At 42.3% G+C, this 20,340-nt stretch overlaps 1 protein-coding gene across 3 annotated transcripts in view; it reads right to left on the bottom strand.

The window, feature by feature from the left end:
• GNAL (G protein subunit alpha L) overlaps positions 1 to 20,340 on the bottom strand; it is a 349,035-nt gene that overhangs the window by 17,531 nt on the left and 311,164 nt on the right. The window contains exon 1 of one of the 3 annotated variants that reach the window (XM_063451593.1): positions 14,459 to 14,522. The exons of the other annotated variants lie outside the window; for them this stretch is intronic. The gene's annotated coding sequence lies outside the window, so the exon portion shown is untranslated. Of the gene's footprint in view, positions 1 to 14,458; positions 14,523 to 20,340 lie in introns of those variants that run through there. 3 annotated transcript variants of the gene reach the window in all.

Raw genomic sequence — 20,340 nt, 5'->3', positions numbered from 1 at the left:
GAAACATTAGGTAGACACTGTATGATATGACACTATGCAGATGACTTGCTCCACGATCAAATTAAACATACAATAAAATCTACTTGGCAGTTAAGCTTTACAACGTTTAATGGATATCGATAAATGCAAAGAGCAATTATCAATAAAATGTTATTCTTTATAGTATATTCACATTGGCTGAGCTACACTGATTACTTTCCAATCAGGAAGACCTTTTGTGAAAAAAAGAGGCATGACTAAAGGGGTGGAGTTATGTTGCAAAAAGCAGCAAAATATTTATTTCTTTATCAAAACTGAAGAGATTTAAACAGGGGGATTATACAACACGGATGTGTGCAAACTGGTATAGTTGGTAGAAGGAGTCTGCACTCAACTTAATGGATTATCTCAGGTGTAAACCAGACCTAAGTATGGCAATCTCAATACAAGTACAAAAGGCAAAATGGTCCTGGCAAAGACCTAATTTGAGGTTTAAACGTTGAGTGCCTGGAACATATTGCAAAAAAATTATATGCACTTAAGCTATGTTGGTGTCCAGAGCATTACATATATATATATATGGAAAATTGCCAGGCCAGAGCCCTTTCCTTGCAAAGACTTCTCATTGAACTGCATTGGAAAGTCTGATTGGGCAGCCGCAGAAAATCTGAGTGAGGTTAGAAAATCAGGGCAAAGGCTTCAAGAGAAAAAAAAAAAAAAAAAAAAAAGATCTGCGGCTTTTGCAAACGTTTTTTGAATATACCCCCAATGATAAACAAAATGCATAAATAAACACATGCATTTTTTTCAATGAGGTTTACCCATTTGTAAAACATGTTTTGGTAGTAGAGTGTACCTTTAACTGTTGAACTGCACCATAACCGATATGGAGAGAACCTGTGCTTTCTCCTTTTACATTCTACAAAACATGATATTTGCACTTTGAAGAACAGATAGATTTGCAATTGCATGGCACATTGCTTTGACGACTGACTACAGGTTAAAAGTGTGTTCTTTACAGTACTTCTCTCCCATAATCCAGTTTTCACATATTAGATACTGTAAAATGGCTATACAACATCTATACTACAACAGCTATGGACATTAACCCTGGATCAGTTTGTTTTATCTGGATGCAGAACAGTAATTAATACTATAAATATGGCTGAATATAATAAAAAGGTCATCATCTATCAAACCAGTCAGCAAACTAAAACATATATAATCTAGGATATCAGCACAAGCGAGACTTCCCCTTTTATTATGTGATAACTAGCAGCCTAACATAACCTTAAACAAGAAATAACCCCGCAAAAAAAAACCTAAAAAAAAAAGAACCCCCCCCCCCCATCATGACTAAATTTATCTAAAACAAAAATAAACAAAGTAGGACGTGTCCTTATGGTCATTTTATGCAGACACCTTGCTCCAGATTATGATCATTAACATACACCTGTAAGTCCATGCAACACTACTAAATTATCTTTAGTGCAGAGGGAGACAGCTTGCATTTTGGATCTGGACTGTCCTTTTGGGTGGGATCAGTCTGATATGCAAATGGCACAAGATGAGCTGAAACCAACTTGGCAACTCAGCGCGGACCCACCGAAGAGCAAGCTATTTGAGCTGTTGTCCATTCTCTTGCAATCTGTTATGAGGATATTATCTGGATTTAAAAGGGCCCTAACTTTACTTTACTGAGAGGGTAGTGGATGCATGAAATAGCCTTCCAGCTGAAGTGGTAGAGGTTAACACAGTGAAGGGAGTTTAAGCATGCATGAGATAGGCATAAGCAGAAGTGTAACTAGAAACCACGAGGCCCCGGTGCGAAAATTGCCTTGGGGCCCCCCATACATCTACCTCCTACCCCACACGTTCCCCCTCCCCCCCACATACATGCAGACAAACAGATACACATGCAGACACATACACACAGAGACCCATACATACAGACACATATAGAGAGACACTCAGACACACATACACTTACAGACAAACATATACACACACACACTTACAGACAAATACACATTCAGACACACACAAATTATTAATATTAAATGTCCACCCAGCCACCCTACCTGGAGAGCTGGCGTGGATCTGTCCCTGGGATCCAGTGGGGCTACAGTGCGGCAGGCGGAAGACACACACACACACTCACAGACAAACATATACACACACATTCAGACACATATATACACTTACAGACAAATACACATTCAGACACACATATACACTTACAGACAAATACACATTCAGACACACATATACACTTACAGACAAATACACATTCAGACACACAAATTATTAATATTAAATGTCCACCCAGCCTCCCTACCTGGAGAGCTGGCGTGGATCTGTCCCTGGGATTCAATGCGGCGGGTGGCAGAGTTCCTGTTAGATGTGGCGAGGGAGCAGTGCTCTCTCTGCTCTGCTCCCTGGCAGGCTGTCTACTGAACCCGGGTGCAGGAATATGACGTCATATTCCGGCTCCCGGCATCAGCAAACGGCGCACAAGGGAGCAGAGCAGAAAGAACAAAGCTCCCTCGCCACGTCTGACAGGAACTCTGCCGCCAGCCGGGTGGGTCCATAAGGTGACCAGCGGGCCACCTCTAGGGCCCACCTATGACAAGGGGAACACGGAGGGGGCGGCATCTAGGCGGCCCACGGTTGCAGGTGTCGTGGCTGCGGCCGAGCCCCCTGCAGTGAGGGTCCAGGTCGAAGCTGCGACCCCTGTAGGTACCACTGGGCCAGGGACTAATGAAAGTATTTAGAAAATTGGGCAGACTAGATGGGCTGAATGGTTCTTATCTGCCGTCACATTCTATGTTTCTAACACTGTCACGCACTAATCCACTGATTCATAAAGCCAGGTGCCTAAGATTGGCTTAGTGAAGTGAAAATACAACAGGTTGTTTCTGTGGTCTTTCTTTAATCTACAGAGCCTGTAAAATACCAGTTGCTTAGTGTCTCTGTCCACCCATAGATGTGATGTGATTTGGATCCACATGAACATACAGAGCACAGCATCCGTGTTTCAGGGCCTCATAGCGCTGTGATTTACATCTAGCAAAAAAAGTCCAATATGAGAGATGAACCACATTCTGGTGTGAGCTGAATTTCCTGAGTACCTGGGATGGTTTATCTGTTTTACTTAAATTTCTGCCGATTAATGTGATGCTGCCTAATGAGTTTGTGGTTAATACTATAACCATGTTTGACAAGGTACATTTGTTCATCTCCTTACATTCTTTTTGTTTGCTATATTTTATATTAGGCAGTCTACACTAAGCAAAAAGTATGATCTGCAGCTGAACTCAGATTTGCATTATTTAAGTGAAAAGGACATTTTGGAGAATAATATTGCAATTTTCATGGAATCCAGTAGGTGGCAATGAAGAGATACTGCAAAAAAGTAATACGAACAGATGCATGCCGAAAAATAAGGATTAATATGGAGAAACAGAAAAATGGACATCAAAACGACACAATACCACATTTGTAATAAAATAATCCATCAAACACAAATTGTATTTATATACTCCCAGAGTATTAAATAATTCTAGTTTATATAGTATCATATTAAACTCAACAATGCAATGGGCCTAAAAGGGTGTGGTTTTTACCACTATGAAAGATCTTGTGTCTACTTGGTTCTCTGCGTGTAACATAAAAGTGCCCCTGCCATGCAAAAAAATATTTCTAGAGCTTATGTCGCCAAAAGGTAAATTCCCAGCTGTTGCATAAATAAAAGAGCGCTTTGTCAGCCTATTTATCTAGCAAAACAGACATTATACTTTACTGCTTACCTAAAACAGAGTTGGCCTCTCCCATTTTGTAGGTTACAGGTCCATTTTAACAAATGTCTGCCTAGGAGCTAATTTGTAGAATCTTGGGATACTAATGTTCAAAGCTGGCTCTGTTCCAAGTGGTTAGACTGAACATCCTGTCTTGGGCCCTCTGCTCTAAAGATCCGCTCCACATTACTTTATACTACAGGGTAGGAGGTGTTAAATGCACTGTACATTTCTTGTTTATGAATTTCATTAGGTGTTTTTATACACATCATAAGATGATCCTATAAATAGAAAACACACTTTCATATAAAAGATATGATGTAAAACATTTCTATTGAAAGATGTTCTTTTTGGTAAAGGAAAAAAAAATAAAAAAGACACACAGCAAGCTAGAGTACTTAAAGGGTTTCTATAGTGCCTGGAAAACAAAGCCCTTCAGTCACTTACCTGAATCCAGCGCCAAAACCTCGGCACTGGGTCAGGCTCCTCAACTGCCAACATCAACCGGCAGGGGAGACCTAATGCGCATGCGCGGCAATGGCCGTGCTCGCATTAGGATTCCCCCCCCCCCTCCCCACAGGAAAGTATTAATCAATGCTTTCCTATCGGGAAAAATCTGACACTGGAGGTCCTCATGAGGATGTCCTGCATCAGATACCAGACCAAAGGTCAGTTTTAAACCAGAAAGTCCTACCAGACAGTCACTGGGAGCAGACTTAGAGCTGCAATATAAACTTTGCTGCACTAATTGTGGAAAAGGGACACCGCACCCAGACCACTTCCATGAGCTGAAGTGGTCTGGGTGCCTACAGTGTCCCTTTAAGATTTGTAGTGTCCCTGACAGCAGTAAAAAACTATAACAAAGCATATTGACCCATTAGTTAGAAATGCAATATTCTGGGGGCGGAGTCTGACCGCCGAGGCGAACAGACGTGCGGGGAAGGAGCTCCCGACGGGCGAGGGAAACAAAGGCAATATTGGCAGCTATATGGCCCACTGACCCCCCAAGGTGTGCTACCCACGTCGGGGGCACATCAGGGAAACGGGAGATACCCGTCTGAAGTTGATCGGGGCACACGATCCAAAAAGCGATCTGAGGCCTGCGGGAGCCGAGGCCGGGGAGAGGCGGCCGCTCTCTCCGGAGCCGGACACCCCAGCAACCACAACTGACCTCCAAACCCCCCCCCCCCCCCCCCCCGGACCGGTGGGGGTCATCCCGGTCCCCGCAAGACAAGCGGATAAGCGACAACAACCGAGCAGGAACACAAACCTGAAAACACCACGAGTCAGGCAGAACGCGTCCAAGATGGCCGCCAGGCGCAGCTCACGGACAGGAGCCACGAGCAACCATCCACAGCCTCCCTCCCTAGAGGTCCTGGACCGGCTCTGCACAGCCTTCTTTGAACTGCAATGCAGCAGGGGTATGCCCAACCTTCAAGCGGCACGGGCGGTGGCCGGGTGGATCCGACCGACGACCCGCAGACGCCACTATGGTGTCCCCTTACAGGTATTTCAGGCGGGCATCTGTCCACACAAGCACCGACATGTGCGCGCCAACCCAGGCGCAGGCTCCTGCACTCACTCAAGCGACAAGGAAAACGCCGGACAACCCCAGGGCCCCAGCAGCACTCCAGAGCACTGCACGTCTGCCTGGCTGACCACCGAGCGCCAAACAGCAGCACACGAGACAACCAGGCTGCACGGAGCAGGGAGCAGCCGCCATACTGGGCAGAAGGCCAGATGGGTTAACTCCCGAAAGCATCACCCACTCCAACGGAGGCTCAAACGCCACAGGAAGAAGCATGCCATCAGATCTCCCGTTACCCCCACATGGGGAGAAATGCCGGTCTTTAGTAAGCGCCGACTGTGCGATCAAGCGACGCAGACCCACCTACCAGCCTGGGGCACGGAGGATACCCTCACGAGGCCTGATGAATCAGCAGCCTCCCGCGGACCACTAGTGGGCTCCGACATACTCCCATCAAAAGGCGTTGGTTGAAAGAGACACTGACACAGGTTCATCGAGTCCTCATAGCTCCAGTAATGCACAACCATTGCAGCAGAGCTGTCTGGAAGGACGAGAACTATTCAGACTCAAGGGTGGACTATCCTGCTTCATCACTGTTCCGGCAAGCTGTTTATATCACTGTTTATCTGTTATTGGTCTCTAGATGTCATATCTGACTTGAATGTTTTACAAGTGCCTAAGACGACAACACAATCTGACAGGTTATAAATAAAGCCTACATACACTGTTAGATTGCAAAGCGATGCTGCTTTATTCAACAGCATGACATAGCAATATTTTTTATTCTTCGGAGCCCTAAGCCTATGTAGGTACAGCATACCATACCTAGCACTAGCCCAGCAGGCCCTACACAAGCGAGACACACGATCACTCTACCGTCACAAAACACTAGACATGCAACATAATGCTTTCTTTATAACATATGCACGACAAGCTAACCTTGTTTACCCCCACACTACTCGTGAACCTGCTTAGTTACAATCTTATATAAGCCCGAGGAAACTACTGATTGTTTAATCTATTTGAATAACCTTATTAACTTGCGCTTATCTCATGTACTTATTTTTTGCATAAACTACTCGCAATAGAACTGATCCTGCATTATTATATAAAAAGGTGCAAGTATACCATGTACCCCTCTGTTATTACTGTCGTTGATACTCATGTGGAATGCCGTTGGGGTACCACATAAGCGCTGTCATATCTTTCTGCACCACAAAAATAAAGAATTAAAAAAAAAAAAAAAAAAGAAATGCAATATTCTGAAAACCTGCCCACCACAACATTCAGAATGGAGGAGAGTGACATGTATACAGTATATTTCTGCCAGATCCATTAAGTATTAAGTAAGTGGGATTCACTATTTACTGAAAACCCAACTTCATATGTGATGTGTGTTTGGTAATCAGTGTGTGCACATAGACGTATGCACAGCCAAAAACCTTTAGGATCAACTATATGTTGGTACTGTCTTAACAACAATTGATTTGCACAAGTCTGCAGCTGAAACGATTAAGGTGCATTAAGAATATTCTCCACTTCCCTGATGTGTTTCTGAAGTGATCAGGGGAGACTGTAAATTCGAAATAGGAACTACATTGCTTAGACAGGGTATATATCACATGTTAATTGTGTTGAAAACCATACATATCCCTTGAAATTAAAATTAACACCACCATCTATAATAGTGCGTAATAAACACTTACCTTCAATGTAATGATTCTTGTGGCATCTATGGCCAACATATAGATACACCATACCTCCCAAGTGTCTCTATTTAGAAGGGACAATCCCTATTCTGGGTGCAAATCCCCCTATCTTTCTATTCTATCCCAAATGCCCCTCTATTTTAGGAGCTTCATATTGTTGGTGTGCGTGAGCTTTACAGCAATAAAACTCCCAGCAATTTGTTTTTAAACTACAATAAATGAGTTTAGAAATCATTTGGTGTAAATAAAACACATTGTTCTTGTTACATATTATATTTTAGTTACATACATTGTTATTAGTAACGTAAACTTTCTCAGAACAGCTCTGCCATAGCCACTCTTGTAAAATTACTGTGAACGGGCACCAGTACCCGGCAGAGTACTTCAGCAGTGCCATCTGCGAGTTGCAGTCTGTTGTGGTCTAGTCAGACAGACCCCGTCAGTGGTCCATTATGGTCATCACCAGTAATAAAATTTACATAGCTGGAAACACCCCTCAGGGCCCGCCCAATGTGACCTAATCTCATACCTCCCTTTGATATGCAGATATCTCTGTCAAGATTAGTAGAAGAGCAGTTAATGGAATATACTAACTTTAAGTTCTGCCTCCAACCAGCATGCTTCTTCAGTTCATGGCAGCTTCACATGTCAGGTGTCGCTATTACTACTATACTTTTGTAGTGAATGCGATCTCTGTAATATCCCGCAAGATCTTCCATCTTTCATCATTTGTATGTTCACAGGCACCGAGCCATCACGACGGACTGCTGATGGGAAATGGCTGGATGCGCCATTGCCAAAGATCAACACATACATAGGACAAAGTAGTTTTTACTATGTGTCATGTATATCTTAACTGTGTTAGGATTGTTAAAGAACACCTTATAATGATTATTTTGTTCTTCATAGGTCATTAAAGAGATACTATAGTGCTAGGAATACAAAGTTCCCTCGCACCCCCTAATAAACCCTTACTCTACTTACTAAATTCCAGCACCGAGGTCCTTTGGTGGTAGGTCGTTTAAAACAAACAAATCAAATGTTCAGGAATAGAAAGTGGAAGAAGAGCAGGGTATAATTACATGTATCGTAATGGTAAAAATGCATTTTACACATAGAAAAAATTGCCAGGCGCGTTTACAATAAAATGAGAATGTAATTGTTAGACGATGCAGTTGATGGACAGGAAGCGAAGCGGGTTAGTGAAGTGTGGGGAGGGAGAGGAAAGGAAGGATGTTAACAGTTTAACTAATAAGCCATCTCAAAGAATTTATATTTTTGTTATTTTCTTTTCAAAGGAATGGAGACTGGACAGAGTGAAATGGTGCATGGAAGCAAGTTCCAGAGATATACGTCTGTAGAGAAGTCTTGTAAGTTAGACGGGGCATGAGGACAGGCAAAGGTTTATTGCAGTGCCGAGTTTCCTGGATGGGACATGTCTATAAGTGAAGATAGGTAGAGAGGGGCAGTGTTCTTAAGTGATCTGTATGGACCAGGAATTTATTTTCCCACAAAAATAAAAAACAACAAACAAACCAAAAACACACAGCATTAACTGCTTTTGGAATGGCTACAGAAACTGAGGGAAATGAAAGTATGTTAACAGGAGAAAAAAGAGGACACAGATTGTACAATGCTGTAGGTCACAAGCATGTCACTTTTCATAGTTCCTGCTTCCTTTCCAGAGTCGTACATCAGCTCTTTGCATTATAACAATATAAACTGTACCACTGCCAATTTTGTCCATACGTTTTAGGATACAATGTCAATATCACAGAAAGCGACATAATATACATTTCTCCTTTGACCACTGCTCAATAAAGGTCGTCCAAACCTGGCCATTCAAAATATAGTTTGATTACATTTATCATAATTCTCTGGCAACTCACTGGGGAAAGTAGAGAATAGTGGAGGGCTTAGGTTGTACATTCATTGATCAAAGCATATAAACAAATTTTATTTTTATTTTTTAAAGAAACTTTGAAATCCACCAAGATATAAGTTGCAGGAGATCGTTTTGGTTGCATGCTTGCACACATATAACCAGTGATGGCTAACTCCGCTGCTATTCTGTTTCTGCATTGCTTTTCCCATAATAAAAAGTCAGCGTATGGAATGGAGGCCAAGTAAAGGGAGTGGAGGAAAGGGGTGAACCTATACTGCTGGGCTTTGGGCAGTGGAATGAAAGCCTAAATGTGCTAGCAAAATTGAAAGCCACGTATGTCTGTAAGGAATTAAGATAATGAATTATATCACTAACACATCTACTGAAAGTTATGGAATTTTTGCACAAGTAATAAAACAGACTTTTGCATTACTATAAAAAGACGGAAAGTGGGGATTTAAAAAAAACCAAAAAAAAAAAAACCAAAAAAAAAAACCCCCAAAAAACAAAAACCATACCACTTTATTTGATGTTACGAAAACATTAATCATGTAAAATAGGCAGACTTAAATATGTGTGCAAATATCCACCCTAAAGGCACAAGAGGGGTGGGGAAGGAATAAACCACAATGAAAAAAGCCAGATTAGTGTGGCATCTCTCAAGGCTTTCTCAACAGTTACATCATCATCTGTGAACACATTGTTGCAACGCATAAAACACATACCTTGCAAGTGGATCAATTAATAGACTATCACTTCAAGAACTAACCCTCAGAAAAGAGCTCCCTAGTAATATAGGACCGAAATGTTATCGATGGTATAAAAAGCATTATTTTAAATCGGTTCCAGGGATATAACAGCGCGCATTCTCCTTGTATCTCTGTCAATCATTGTTCTAAAAGTGAAGAGGCACAGGATGCACAGTGTAGGGTAAAGAAAATCATTTTATGTGGAATGCATACAACGTTTTGGTCGTGAGGCATTCATCATGTATGATACAATGTGTGATTTTACATGGTAAATTGGAACACGCATTTAAAACACAAAAATGTAAAGATTTACGCAACTTATTCAGAGGTGAGATTTCCAGAAAAGTTACTATTCTAATTGTAGACTCCCCTCCTCCCCCCCCCCCTTTTTTTTAAACCAAGAAGCTGAATCAACAAGTTTTTATACCTCCAATGTGTAACGGTCTAAAAAAAATAAAATATGTGATTCCATAGGGTCAGTTATCCATGTGTAACACAGATGGACAAGAAAACCCCATGTATACCAATGATACGTCAGAAAACTGCAGAAACAGTGCACACGTCCATCTTTAAGACATATTGTATTGTAGGCACAAAATTTAAATAAAGCTACAATTTGGATAATGTTCAGTTTTTACATGAATCTGTTACCTGGTACTCATGAATGTATGATTTTGTGAAAATCAGACATCACCTTCCTGGTGCTGCCACTTTCAGTTTCACTCACTGATTAATAGGGTGTATTTTACTCCATTAATCACCAACCTGGCACCCCAGGCTTGAAAGATACTAGATATTTATCAGTGTGTGAAGTTTTGATGTAAAGTTAAAACACCACCAATTGAATGTACGTGACGATTTCTACGGTGATTGTAGCTGGCGGTATTGGGGGGGGGTTGCTATATATATGTGCCCTGGCAGCGATGGAACAAGCGCCGGTGCAGGGGGCCCATGCACGCAGGGCCACCCGATGGGAATATGTCTTAAGGTGTCCGGTCAGAGCTGTGGATAGCGCAACCTTTAAGTAGCGCAACCTTTAACCCCTTAAGGACCAAACTTCTGGAATAAAAGGGAATCATGACATGTCACACACGTCATGTGTCCTTAAGGGGTTAAAGATCCTGGCAGTGCAGGGAGGAAGTGAGCTCCGGTCACTTTCTCCCAGTAAACAAAAGGCGGGAGTTGCGGGCCCCGTCTGCATACTCTGAGGTGAGCTCTAGGAGCCCAGACCTTGAGCTTTGTCATGGGCCTTAAAATTTCTGATGGCAGCCCTGACTGTAGCACTTTTCAGATCAAAATACGTCAATATTGCGGAAGTACCCAATGGCATATCTCCACTATACTCTATTTCTGGGCCTAGATGGACTGCATGCCCAGTAGTCATCTGCAAGTCTGGGCAACGGTTAGTAGAGATGAAGGGCTTCGCAGGGAACAGTCACTGGCTTATATGCCGGCTCAGGCTCAAGAAGCAGTGAGGCTTATTTGCCCCTGTACTGACACTGGTCGGAGGGATCTCCTCAAGCGGATAGTGGATGATGGAGGAACCATCTGGCAACTTGTACTGGGACAGATGGTTCCCACAGGAAACTGTTGAATTGGCTGAAACATGGTTACGAACTCTTTTCAAACCTATTAGTGGAACTATAGTTTACTTGTCTCACTTTAGATACAATGCTTTGCTTTAGTTTTCAATGTATTTATAGTGTCAATTGCCTATTTCTGTGCATTGCCTTTAACAATGCCACTCTTCTGATACCTACTGATAACTTATATAATGGTATTGGAGCAACATAGGCTTTTCCCTGGTGACCTTTCTCATACTACCTATTTGTATACAGACCATGCATCATATTTTATTAGACAGCTCTCCCTACTCATACTGCCAGTTAGCATTGCTTGACTTTATTGCTTATTGTTGTCTTGCTACTTTGCAGTTCATGTTTTATTTCTTAAATACTAGGAGTGTATTACCTTTAAAAGAGATACTATTTAAAAAAAAAAAAAAAAAAAAAAAACTGACTTGCAGTATTTATGCTTTATATTTTCATGTGGACGCTTGCTATGACTCCTTGCTATGTATACTGTATATATAATTTACCTCAATTTAAAAAAAATCAAAAAAGTCAATAAATCTCCCAATAAATATCTTTTCTATCTCAAAGGAACCCTATAGTGTCAGGAATGCAAACATGTATTCCAGACACTATATTGTTAAACTATTTAGGTCCCCAGCACCGTTGCATCATTTTGAAAAAGTGATTTTACTCCTCTTTTCTCCCACGTCTCGCCGTAGCTGGCCCCGTATGACTCCGCCTACATGGCTGAGATCAATCTTGAGGATTTCATCCAATCCAATTCTTTCCCACAGCTACTGCCATAGTCCCTGTAACTCAAGAGCCAATAACAAGCCAGGAATGCAACAATACAATTCCAAATAGTCCCTACACTTATCAAAATAGCTGAATGAATAGTTCAAGATCTTTAAAATTTGCTCAGACATAATTTATATAAATATTTAAACTTATTAATTGGTGTTTCAATGTACTGCAAGCTGTACCCATGTGACAACTCCAAATTAGCCAATGGTGACATTTACAGGCACACCTTTTATATAACTACATTTCTGTCAGTTCTGCTTTTCTGATGTAATGTTACAATGTACAACTAGAGGGATCTTGTGTATAGAATTCTGCTTTACAGTCTCGACTCCTTCCAAAAAAAAAAAAAATAACCCAACAAACGAATAGCTATTTGATTGTATGTTAGTGCAATGCATCTTTGTAATATACTGTGCATATTAGTCTTATGGTAGCCATGTTCTGCTATTTTTAGAAACGCACACATTACAAGCAGCAGGGGGAAGGCTGTGAAGAGGCCTACAGGGGAGGCAACTACAATAAAATCTGTTTTTCTAACAATTCATCCAATGTGATTAAAAATAGTTCACTGGTTAACAACCATTTAGAAGCAAGATACTTATGGCAAAGCTTTGTTCAGCATTTAGATAGTTAATTGTTCTGTTCCCCTTTTCCGTTGTGTGTTTTACAGTCCCCAGCACTTGGAATTGACAAAAAAACTCACAAGGGCATTGAAATATCACTGGTGTAATCAAAACGGGTCTCCTTCAGCACAAAACTGATGCAACAGACCTGTTGTTTTGCACCTTGCCAAGGGTTTAAAACATCCTTTGTCTAGACTTTAACCCATTTACGAATGGCAAGGACTGACAATATTCAGCTATGCCAAAATAATTTTCACAACTTCAAACTGTTACAGCTAAATTAGAGGACACATCTAATAATTAGTAGCTGAAGCAGGCACTCTGTGGTTGCTGAATAGGGCAAAACAACAAAAAAAAAAAAACAAGGGAAAGTGCAGGGCTTGTCAATGCCTATATAAAAATTAAAAGTATACGATAGCAGAAACTTAAGTCTAAAACAATGATGGGTAACCAATGTCACGGTACTAATCACTTTACTTTCAAAAATGTCTGTTTTTGAGAGATTGTATGTGGTGTGTATAACATATATATACCTACGTGTAAATGTACCTCTGTCCATATCCAAGACAATGGTAGCAGTTGAAGGTAAACTCCAGTGCCAGGAAAACAATCCGTTTTCCTGCCACTGCAGGTCCCCTCTCCCTCCCCTCCCCCCCCCCCCCCGGTTGCTGAAGGGGTGAAAACCCCTTCAGTGACTTATCAGAGGCAGCGACGATGTCCCACGTCGCTGCTTCTTCCTTCGCCGCCGCTCCTCCTCTGCATTGCGTCGGCTGGTGGGCGAGACTGATCCCACCCACCGGCCGAGGAGACCTAATGCGAGCTCCCCATAGGAAAGCATTGAAAATGCTTTTCAACGCTTTCCTATGGGGAAATGAGCGACGCTGGAGGTCCTCACATAGCGTGAGGACGTCCAGCGACGCTCTAGCACAGGTTTCCCTGATCCAGGAAGTGCCCTCTAGTGGCCGTCTAGTAGACAGCCACTAGAGGTGGAGTTAACCCTGCAAGGTAATTATTGCAGTTTATAGAAAACTGCAATAATTACACTTGCAGGGTTAAGAGTAGTGGGAGTTGGCACCCAGACCACTCCAATGGGCAGAAGTGGTCTGGGTGCCTGGAGTGTCCCTTTAATCTCACAGATGATCAGAATTTGTCAAATCTTTTGCTATTTAAACGGTTTTCACTTATTGTTGGTACTCAAGTGGTAAAGGACATTCCTATTACTGAACATGGGGACCACCTGATGCCCCTTGTCTGGATGTCAGTGTGCATTTGTCCAAAGGGTTTATCATACAACAGTGGTGGTAAATGTGGAAGAGAGACACACAACACTAGAAACTAACATTTAGTTTGCACAGTTGTGTTAATTTTCTTTGTCATATTACAGAAAGCATGGTTATTCAATCAGGTATTAGCACTCTTGCAATTTAAAAGTCCAAAATGTATTAGTATAAAATTAAAAAACGATCAGCGTTTGAGTCCTACATAGAGGACTTTCATCAGGATCAAAGTATATATATATATATTCTGGATGCTACTTTGAAGCATCACGATGGGAACAAAAAAAAAAAGGGATTAAAAATCAGTACAGCCCTTTTTAATTGTTCAGCCCTCCTGTAGCCAAAATGGTTGATATGCCAATATACTGCATGTTTGTCCGATAAGAAAAGGGATGGCATTTTCTTCTAATTATACTAGCAAGGCGAAACCTTTCCATTTAGTTTGTGACATGGAGATCAAGCTGCGTGAGGTTTAGCCAGGCTGATTTAAGGCCGGCTCCACAGGCACCCACGGCTGGCTTTCTGTTACTGACCTTTTGTTTACTGCATATTGCTGGGATACTCGCTTTTGATTCAGTCTGACACACGTGACCCTCCGCCAGTTTCTGCTCTGCAGTGCTGCTAAAAATAGCTGTAGCTTGCCTTGGCTCAACATCTAGTTGAGAGAGGCTTGCACAGGGAAAGGCCTTGCTGAGTGGGAGAGTGACATACGACTGTCTGCGGCTAGCTTTCTGTGATTCCGCAAAGTAAGGGATCTGCAGTGTGACTATACAGCTAGCCTTTTCAGGACAAGGGGCAGAACAAGCAGGAAGCCGTGAGACACTACTTTTAAGCTTTATATATATATATATATATATATATATATATATATATATATATACATACATACGAATAATATGTTTTAGAATACCTTTGTACCACCCCATTCTCCCCTGACAGCAAAACATTTTGTAATTGCAAATCTCATCAGTCTCTATAACATAAAAAAAAAAGAAAAGAAAAGAAAAAAGGGAAATCCTATGAGCTAATCTTTGACAATTTCAGCTATTGTGGACTACAAATCTCAAAATGCTCAAAAAGTAAATTGGCTGAGCATCATGGGATATGAAGAGCACAATCACTGAAATTCCCGATGTCAGGCCTGGGTACACAAAACAAAATCAAAACGTCACAACAACAGTTATCGTGCACCGAACACACAATTACCACACTTTCAATAGACGTCAATTTAAGGGTCAATGCAGTCACATGACACGCTCGCCAATCGATTATCCAAATAGGATGAAACTGATATTCCTACTGTGGAAGTAAAACTTCAGAATGGACAATTTTAAATAGTGGAGGACGAATATCAGGATTCCTGGTTTTGGACAAAATACTTTAACAAGAACGGAGGGATGGCACATGTAGCCCAAAAGCACCATACACACATTATTATTATTATTTATATAGCGCCAGCATATCATCATCATGTAGTAGTAATGGTGCTTAGAATGGATCTTTAACGTGTGTGTATACGGTATGTATCTAACCAACTCTCTTCTATCCATCAGATTGGAGTATTAACCATAAGTTAAGTTGACTGTACTATATATGTATTGTGATGTCATCTATGCAATCATTACCCTTAATGAATGGTTACTAATGCAGGGGTCACCTTCCAGCAGTTTGGGGGCTAGTTATGTATGTAGCAGCCTTATGTATCAGTGAGAGAAGCAACATTAACCACGTCATATGATGTGTAACAATATACTCCTCTTCTTTGCTTTGAAATTACTATTTAATAGCCCAAGTATAAAATGCCTCTGCTATAGGGTTTGTTGATTCAATCAGTATAACTGACAGTCATTTTGAAAGGTGCACTAAGCATAAAAAGCACTTTATGTGAGTACAATGCTCAGCTTGTGATCTCAGCCTATCAGTGCCTCCTATCCCATGTATGGCATAAAGCAAAACAACTTCCACCATGCCATCATTGGAGGCTGGGTTACAGGGTCCAAGCATCTCAGCTAAACTGTCTGGCAATGTAGTGGGCCCAGGCGCCAGACATTTTTCTTTTTCCCCCCATTCATGAAAAATTTAAAACATGTTACTGGAGCAAGGGAATTGATATCTTGCAAACTATACTTAAATATATATGTATACTATTTTCACAATACATTTGAAACACTAATAAGTGTTTCTGTGCTGTATTTTGTTTACCTTATAAAGCACTGCCCACCAATAAATCAAGGACCAACATTATGCTCTGTCAGATGCAGAACCTTGGGTGTCTGGAGTGTCCTTTTAAAAATGGTCCAGCACTTGTGACTGTTGAGCCCTGTGGAAATTCCCAATTAGTTCCCCACAGCAAACAGTCAATATTTTGTTTGCAGAAGTAAAGTACATACTTATACAATATAGAGAAGAACCTCCTAGCCTGCAAAGGTCAATATAAAATAGCAATGTCATCTTAAAGTGCACCTGTCACCAAAATAGTCAATGAAGAGGTCTGTTAAGGAAGAATATAAAAATCCATGTATACATTGTGACAAACCTCCCCTCCCAAGTGAGTTTTCTACGATATCCTGGAGCAGCCTGCTTGCCAGCCTGCCAGCCTCCTGCCCACAGACTACAGGCCCTGCAGGGAAACCTGTAGAAGACTATTTAACGGGCTAGGTTCGTGCGTTTTCTCTATTCTGTTCGGAAACCAAACAGGCGCACAAACCATGGACCGGGAGCTTAAGCCAAACTGACAGTTTGTAACACGTTCCACCGCAGTGTTCTAATTGGTCGTCTGGGTGGCCACTGTTCGCATGAACAACCACGAGGTGGCGGCCATCTTGTTCACATCAACACAGGCAGCGGTGTTTGGTCGTCAAGTTCATGGAACTGAAATCAGACACAGAAACTCCCGAACACCGCTGGACTTCCAGCATCGCCTGCGTTCGGTTCTACACCACTTAGAAGGGCACTGTTCGGTGGAAACATTCCCACAAACAAGGTGAACAAGCTCCAGGGTAAGACTATTGACTGTTCGGTGGTTTGTTCATTTTTAAACTACCAAACTAGACCGACCCCTAGCCATGATTTCATGGAACTGTTTTGGGCATAGGACCATGTGCACGGTCGGTCAAATAATTGACTTGAAAATCCTAAACCCCTGAACCAATCTGGGTGATTTTTGGATATGTTGGTCCCCAAGATCGGGGCTATCAGGGGATATAACTTTTGTGGGGTTTTCATGTAGTTTAAAGTTACTTTTGGGGTGTCTATGAAATGTGTGTTTTTAGTGCCTGGAGATAATGGAGTTTTGTACAGTTCCTGACTCAATTATCTCCCAGCCATAGGGGAGGGATTATCCTGTTTTGTGTGGGAGTGTCATGGGCGTGCTTGTCTGTGTTCAGAAATGTATCAGCAGGCCATTTGGCCAGATTAAAACATTCCAGCTTGTACTCCCACAACTATGTGTCGTTTGGTTACTGGGAAGGGAAAGGGATAATCACTACTCCAGCTTCTTCCAGTGCTGAGGATTCAATGGAGAAAGTCCTTGTAAGGACAAGAGTTCCCAGGACTGAGTGCCGTTCAGTGCCTGGGAGTGGATAGAACGAGTTCCCCATTCGGCTCCAGGATGGAGTGGGTCCAGGAACCCAGTCAAGTCACGGTGACTGAGGGCAGGAGTGCTAAGGTTTGTCCCCTTTTCCAGCTAGAAAGCGGTCCTTGGCGGAGGTACACAGCCGGGTACAGGTAGCTCCGTTACATACATTACTAAATATTGTATATTTTTAGCTAATATTTTCACATTCTCTGGATAGCAGCCTGCATGTTTGCTTACACAGCATTCCTTGCCAATGGTAATCCACTAGGCAGAATTCATTCTAGGACATTGCTTACGGTTGCATTGTCCATCACCAATATTGCATTCTGGAGTTTGAGATAGGCTAACTTTCACTATGGAGGCGAAGAAAGGAAGTATAAGACCAGCTTTCCCCTCTGTAGTACTGCTAAATACTTGGTGTCCACGTTTCCCCTGTAATGCAGAGCATGCATGATCACAGGCCACCCAAAAAAAAATTCACAAGGTTTTCATTGTATACCAGGCCATGCATTTACAGTATCACCCAGGCCCTAAAACAAACCAATAATCAAAGGATCAGCAATTGTAATAAATGAAACACCAGCAAAAACATCAAAAGGGACAATAGAAGAATATCAGACACCTACTCGCCTATGTGAAGCACCATTCATTATATATAGAACAAAACTACTCTGCATACGAATATTGTTGTTGAATAGTTTTCTTTGATTAAACTTCTCACAACAGCTGGTAGTCCAGGTCAGTAATAAACTTTTAAATGGAAAAGGGTGCCTAACAATATGGGCCTATTTAAAAAAAAAAAAAAAAAAATGAATAATTTTTTTTTTTTTTTAACACTAGTGTTCTTTTAAATCACTAAGTTTGTTTTAATCCATTCATAGCCACACTGCTTTTATAATTTATTATACTTTATTTATAAAACGCAATCACATTCCGCAGCTCTGTCCATGGGTACAATTGTCACAAGTAAAAAAATACAAAACAATGCAAAATATGACAAAGGCGCAAGGAGATGAGAGCCCTATTCCAGTAAGACAAGCCCTTTATGCAGTGTGTTTAATTTAGAATTTCTTACCTCTTCTGTTAAACTGAACCTGTTATTAATATTATTGCCATTTATATAGCGCCAACATATTCCGTAGTGCTTTACAATATAACAAGAGGGGGGATTTAACTATAAATAGGACAATTACAAGAAAACTAACAGGAACGATAGGTTGAAGAGGACCCTGCCCAAACGAGCTTTCTGTCTATAGGAGGTGGATGCAAAACACAATAGGACAGAAGATATCAATCAAACAAAGTGGGAGTGAAGCAGAGAGTACGGTGCTGCCCTTTAGGAGAGAGCAAGAGACAGGTTTGTAAGGAGGTAGCGGTTACTCTGGGAGGCCATAAGCTTTCCTAAAGAGATGGGTTTTAAGGCTTAAACAATTGAAGACTAGGGGAGAGTCTAATGGCGGTAGGCAGGCTATTCCATAGGAAGGGAGCTGCCCGCGAGAAATCCTTCAAGCGTGAGTTGGCCGTACGGGTGTGAGCAGCAGACAGGAGAAGGTCACGGGCAGAGCGGAGAGACCGAGAAGGAGCATACCTATGGATCTGTGAAGAGATATAAGAGGGGCTAGAGTTGTTCTATGCTTTATAGGTATGGGTTAGCACTTTGAATGGACTCCTATAGGATACAGGAAGCCAATGTAAGGACCGACAGAGGGGTGAGAGGACCTACTAGAGAGGAAAATAAGTCTGATGGCAGCATTCATTACAGACTGTAGCGGGGCAATACAGCTTTTGGGAAGACCAATTAGGAGAGGGTTACAGAAAACCATGCAGGAAATTATTAGTAGCATCTTGCGTAAGAAAGGGGCGGATGCGGGCTATGTTTTAGAGATGGAATCTACAGGATTTAAAAACCAAAATAGTAGGTGCGCAAACAACAGTGCAAGAGAAGTGACAATCAGGACACTACAATATTGAAATCGCACATCAACAAGAGGACAATGGTATATACAGGAGGAAGAAATTTACACAACTAGAGTGAAAACCACACTGCGACAAAATGAAAGCAACCATGTGGCACACAAACACACACCTCATCAACAGCAGGTCTCACCGATCCAAAATATACAAAAACAAAACACAGACCCAGTGCAACACCGCCACCGCAAGAACCAAACTCACAATTGTGGAGTGGCTACAGCACAAACTAGAGATGCACCAAAATTTTGGCTGCCGAAATATTTCGGCCGAAAATTGGCCAAATCTGCCGAAATTACACGCGTTGTCTTGGTGCACGTGGAGGCTGATGCAACAAGTGACCCAGTCTGCGGCCGCTTACAGCGGAATCAAAACAACGAGACACGCCTTCTACCCTGGCTGGGACCCGCGGGCCGCCCTGTGCTGAGCTCCTGATCACACCATGCAAGGATCCCGCCCGCCATGCCGAACGTGAAGAACAGCAAGGGGAGGAAGAACAGCAGCGGGACGAGCAGGAGAACGAAGCTGTGGAGGCAGCCCCACCGATCTGTGCAGGAGCCGCAGCCACAAGCTCTGCAACCGGACGGTGGTCAGACACCAAGAACGGTAAGATCCGTCTCTGGGCTAGAGAGGGTTAACCTGGCATGCATTGGCTGAGAGCCACTGACAGCCCGGGGTACAGCTGGATGGGGAGCACATGTCTATGGGTGGATGGGAGCACAGTCCTATGGGGGGCACATGTCTATTGGTGGATGGGGAGCACAGTCCTATGGGGGGCACATGTCTATTGGTGGATGGGGAGCACAGTCCTATGGGGGGCACATGTCTATTGGTGGATGGGGAGCACATGTCTATGGGTGGATGGGA

The sequence above is a fragment of the Pelobates fuscus genome, chromosome 4 (assembly GCF_036172605.1).
Source record: "Pelobates fuscus isolate aPelFus1 chromosome 4, aPelFus1.pri, whole genome shotgun sequence".
NCBI classification, from domain to species: domain Eukaryota; kingdom Metazoa; phylum Chordata; class Amphibia; order Anura; family Pelobatidae; genus Pelobates; species Pelobates fuscus.
Note: the sequence above shows the minus strand (reverse complement) of the source record. Positions and strands in the feature narration are given on the sequence as shown.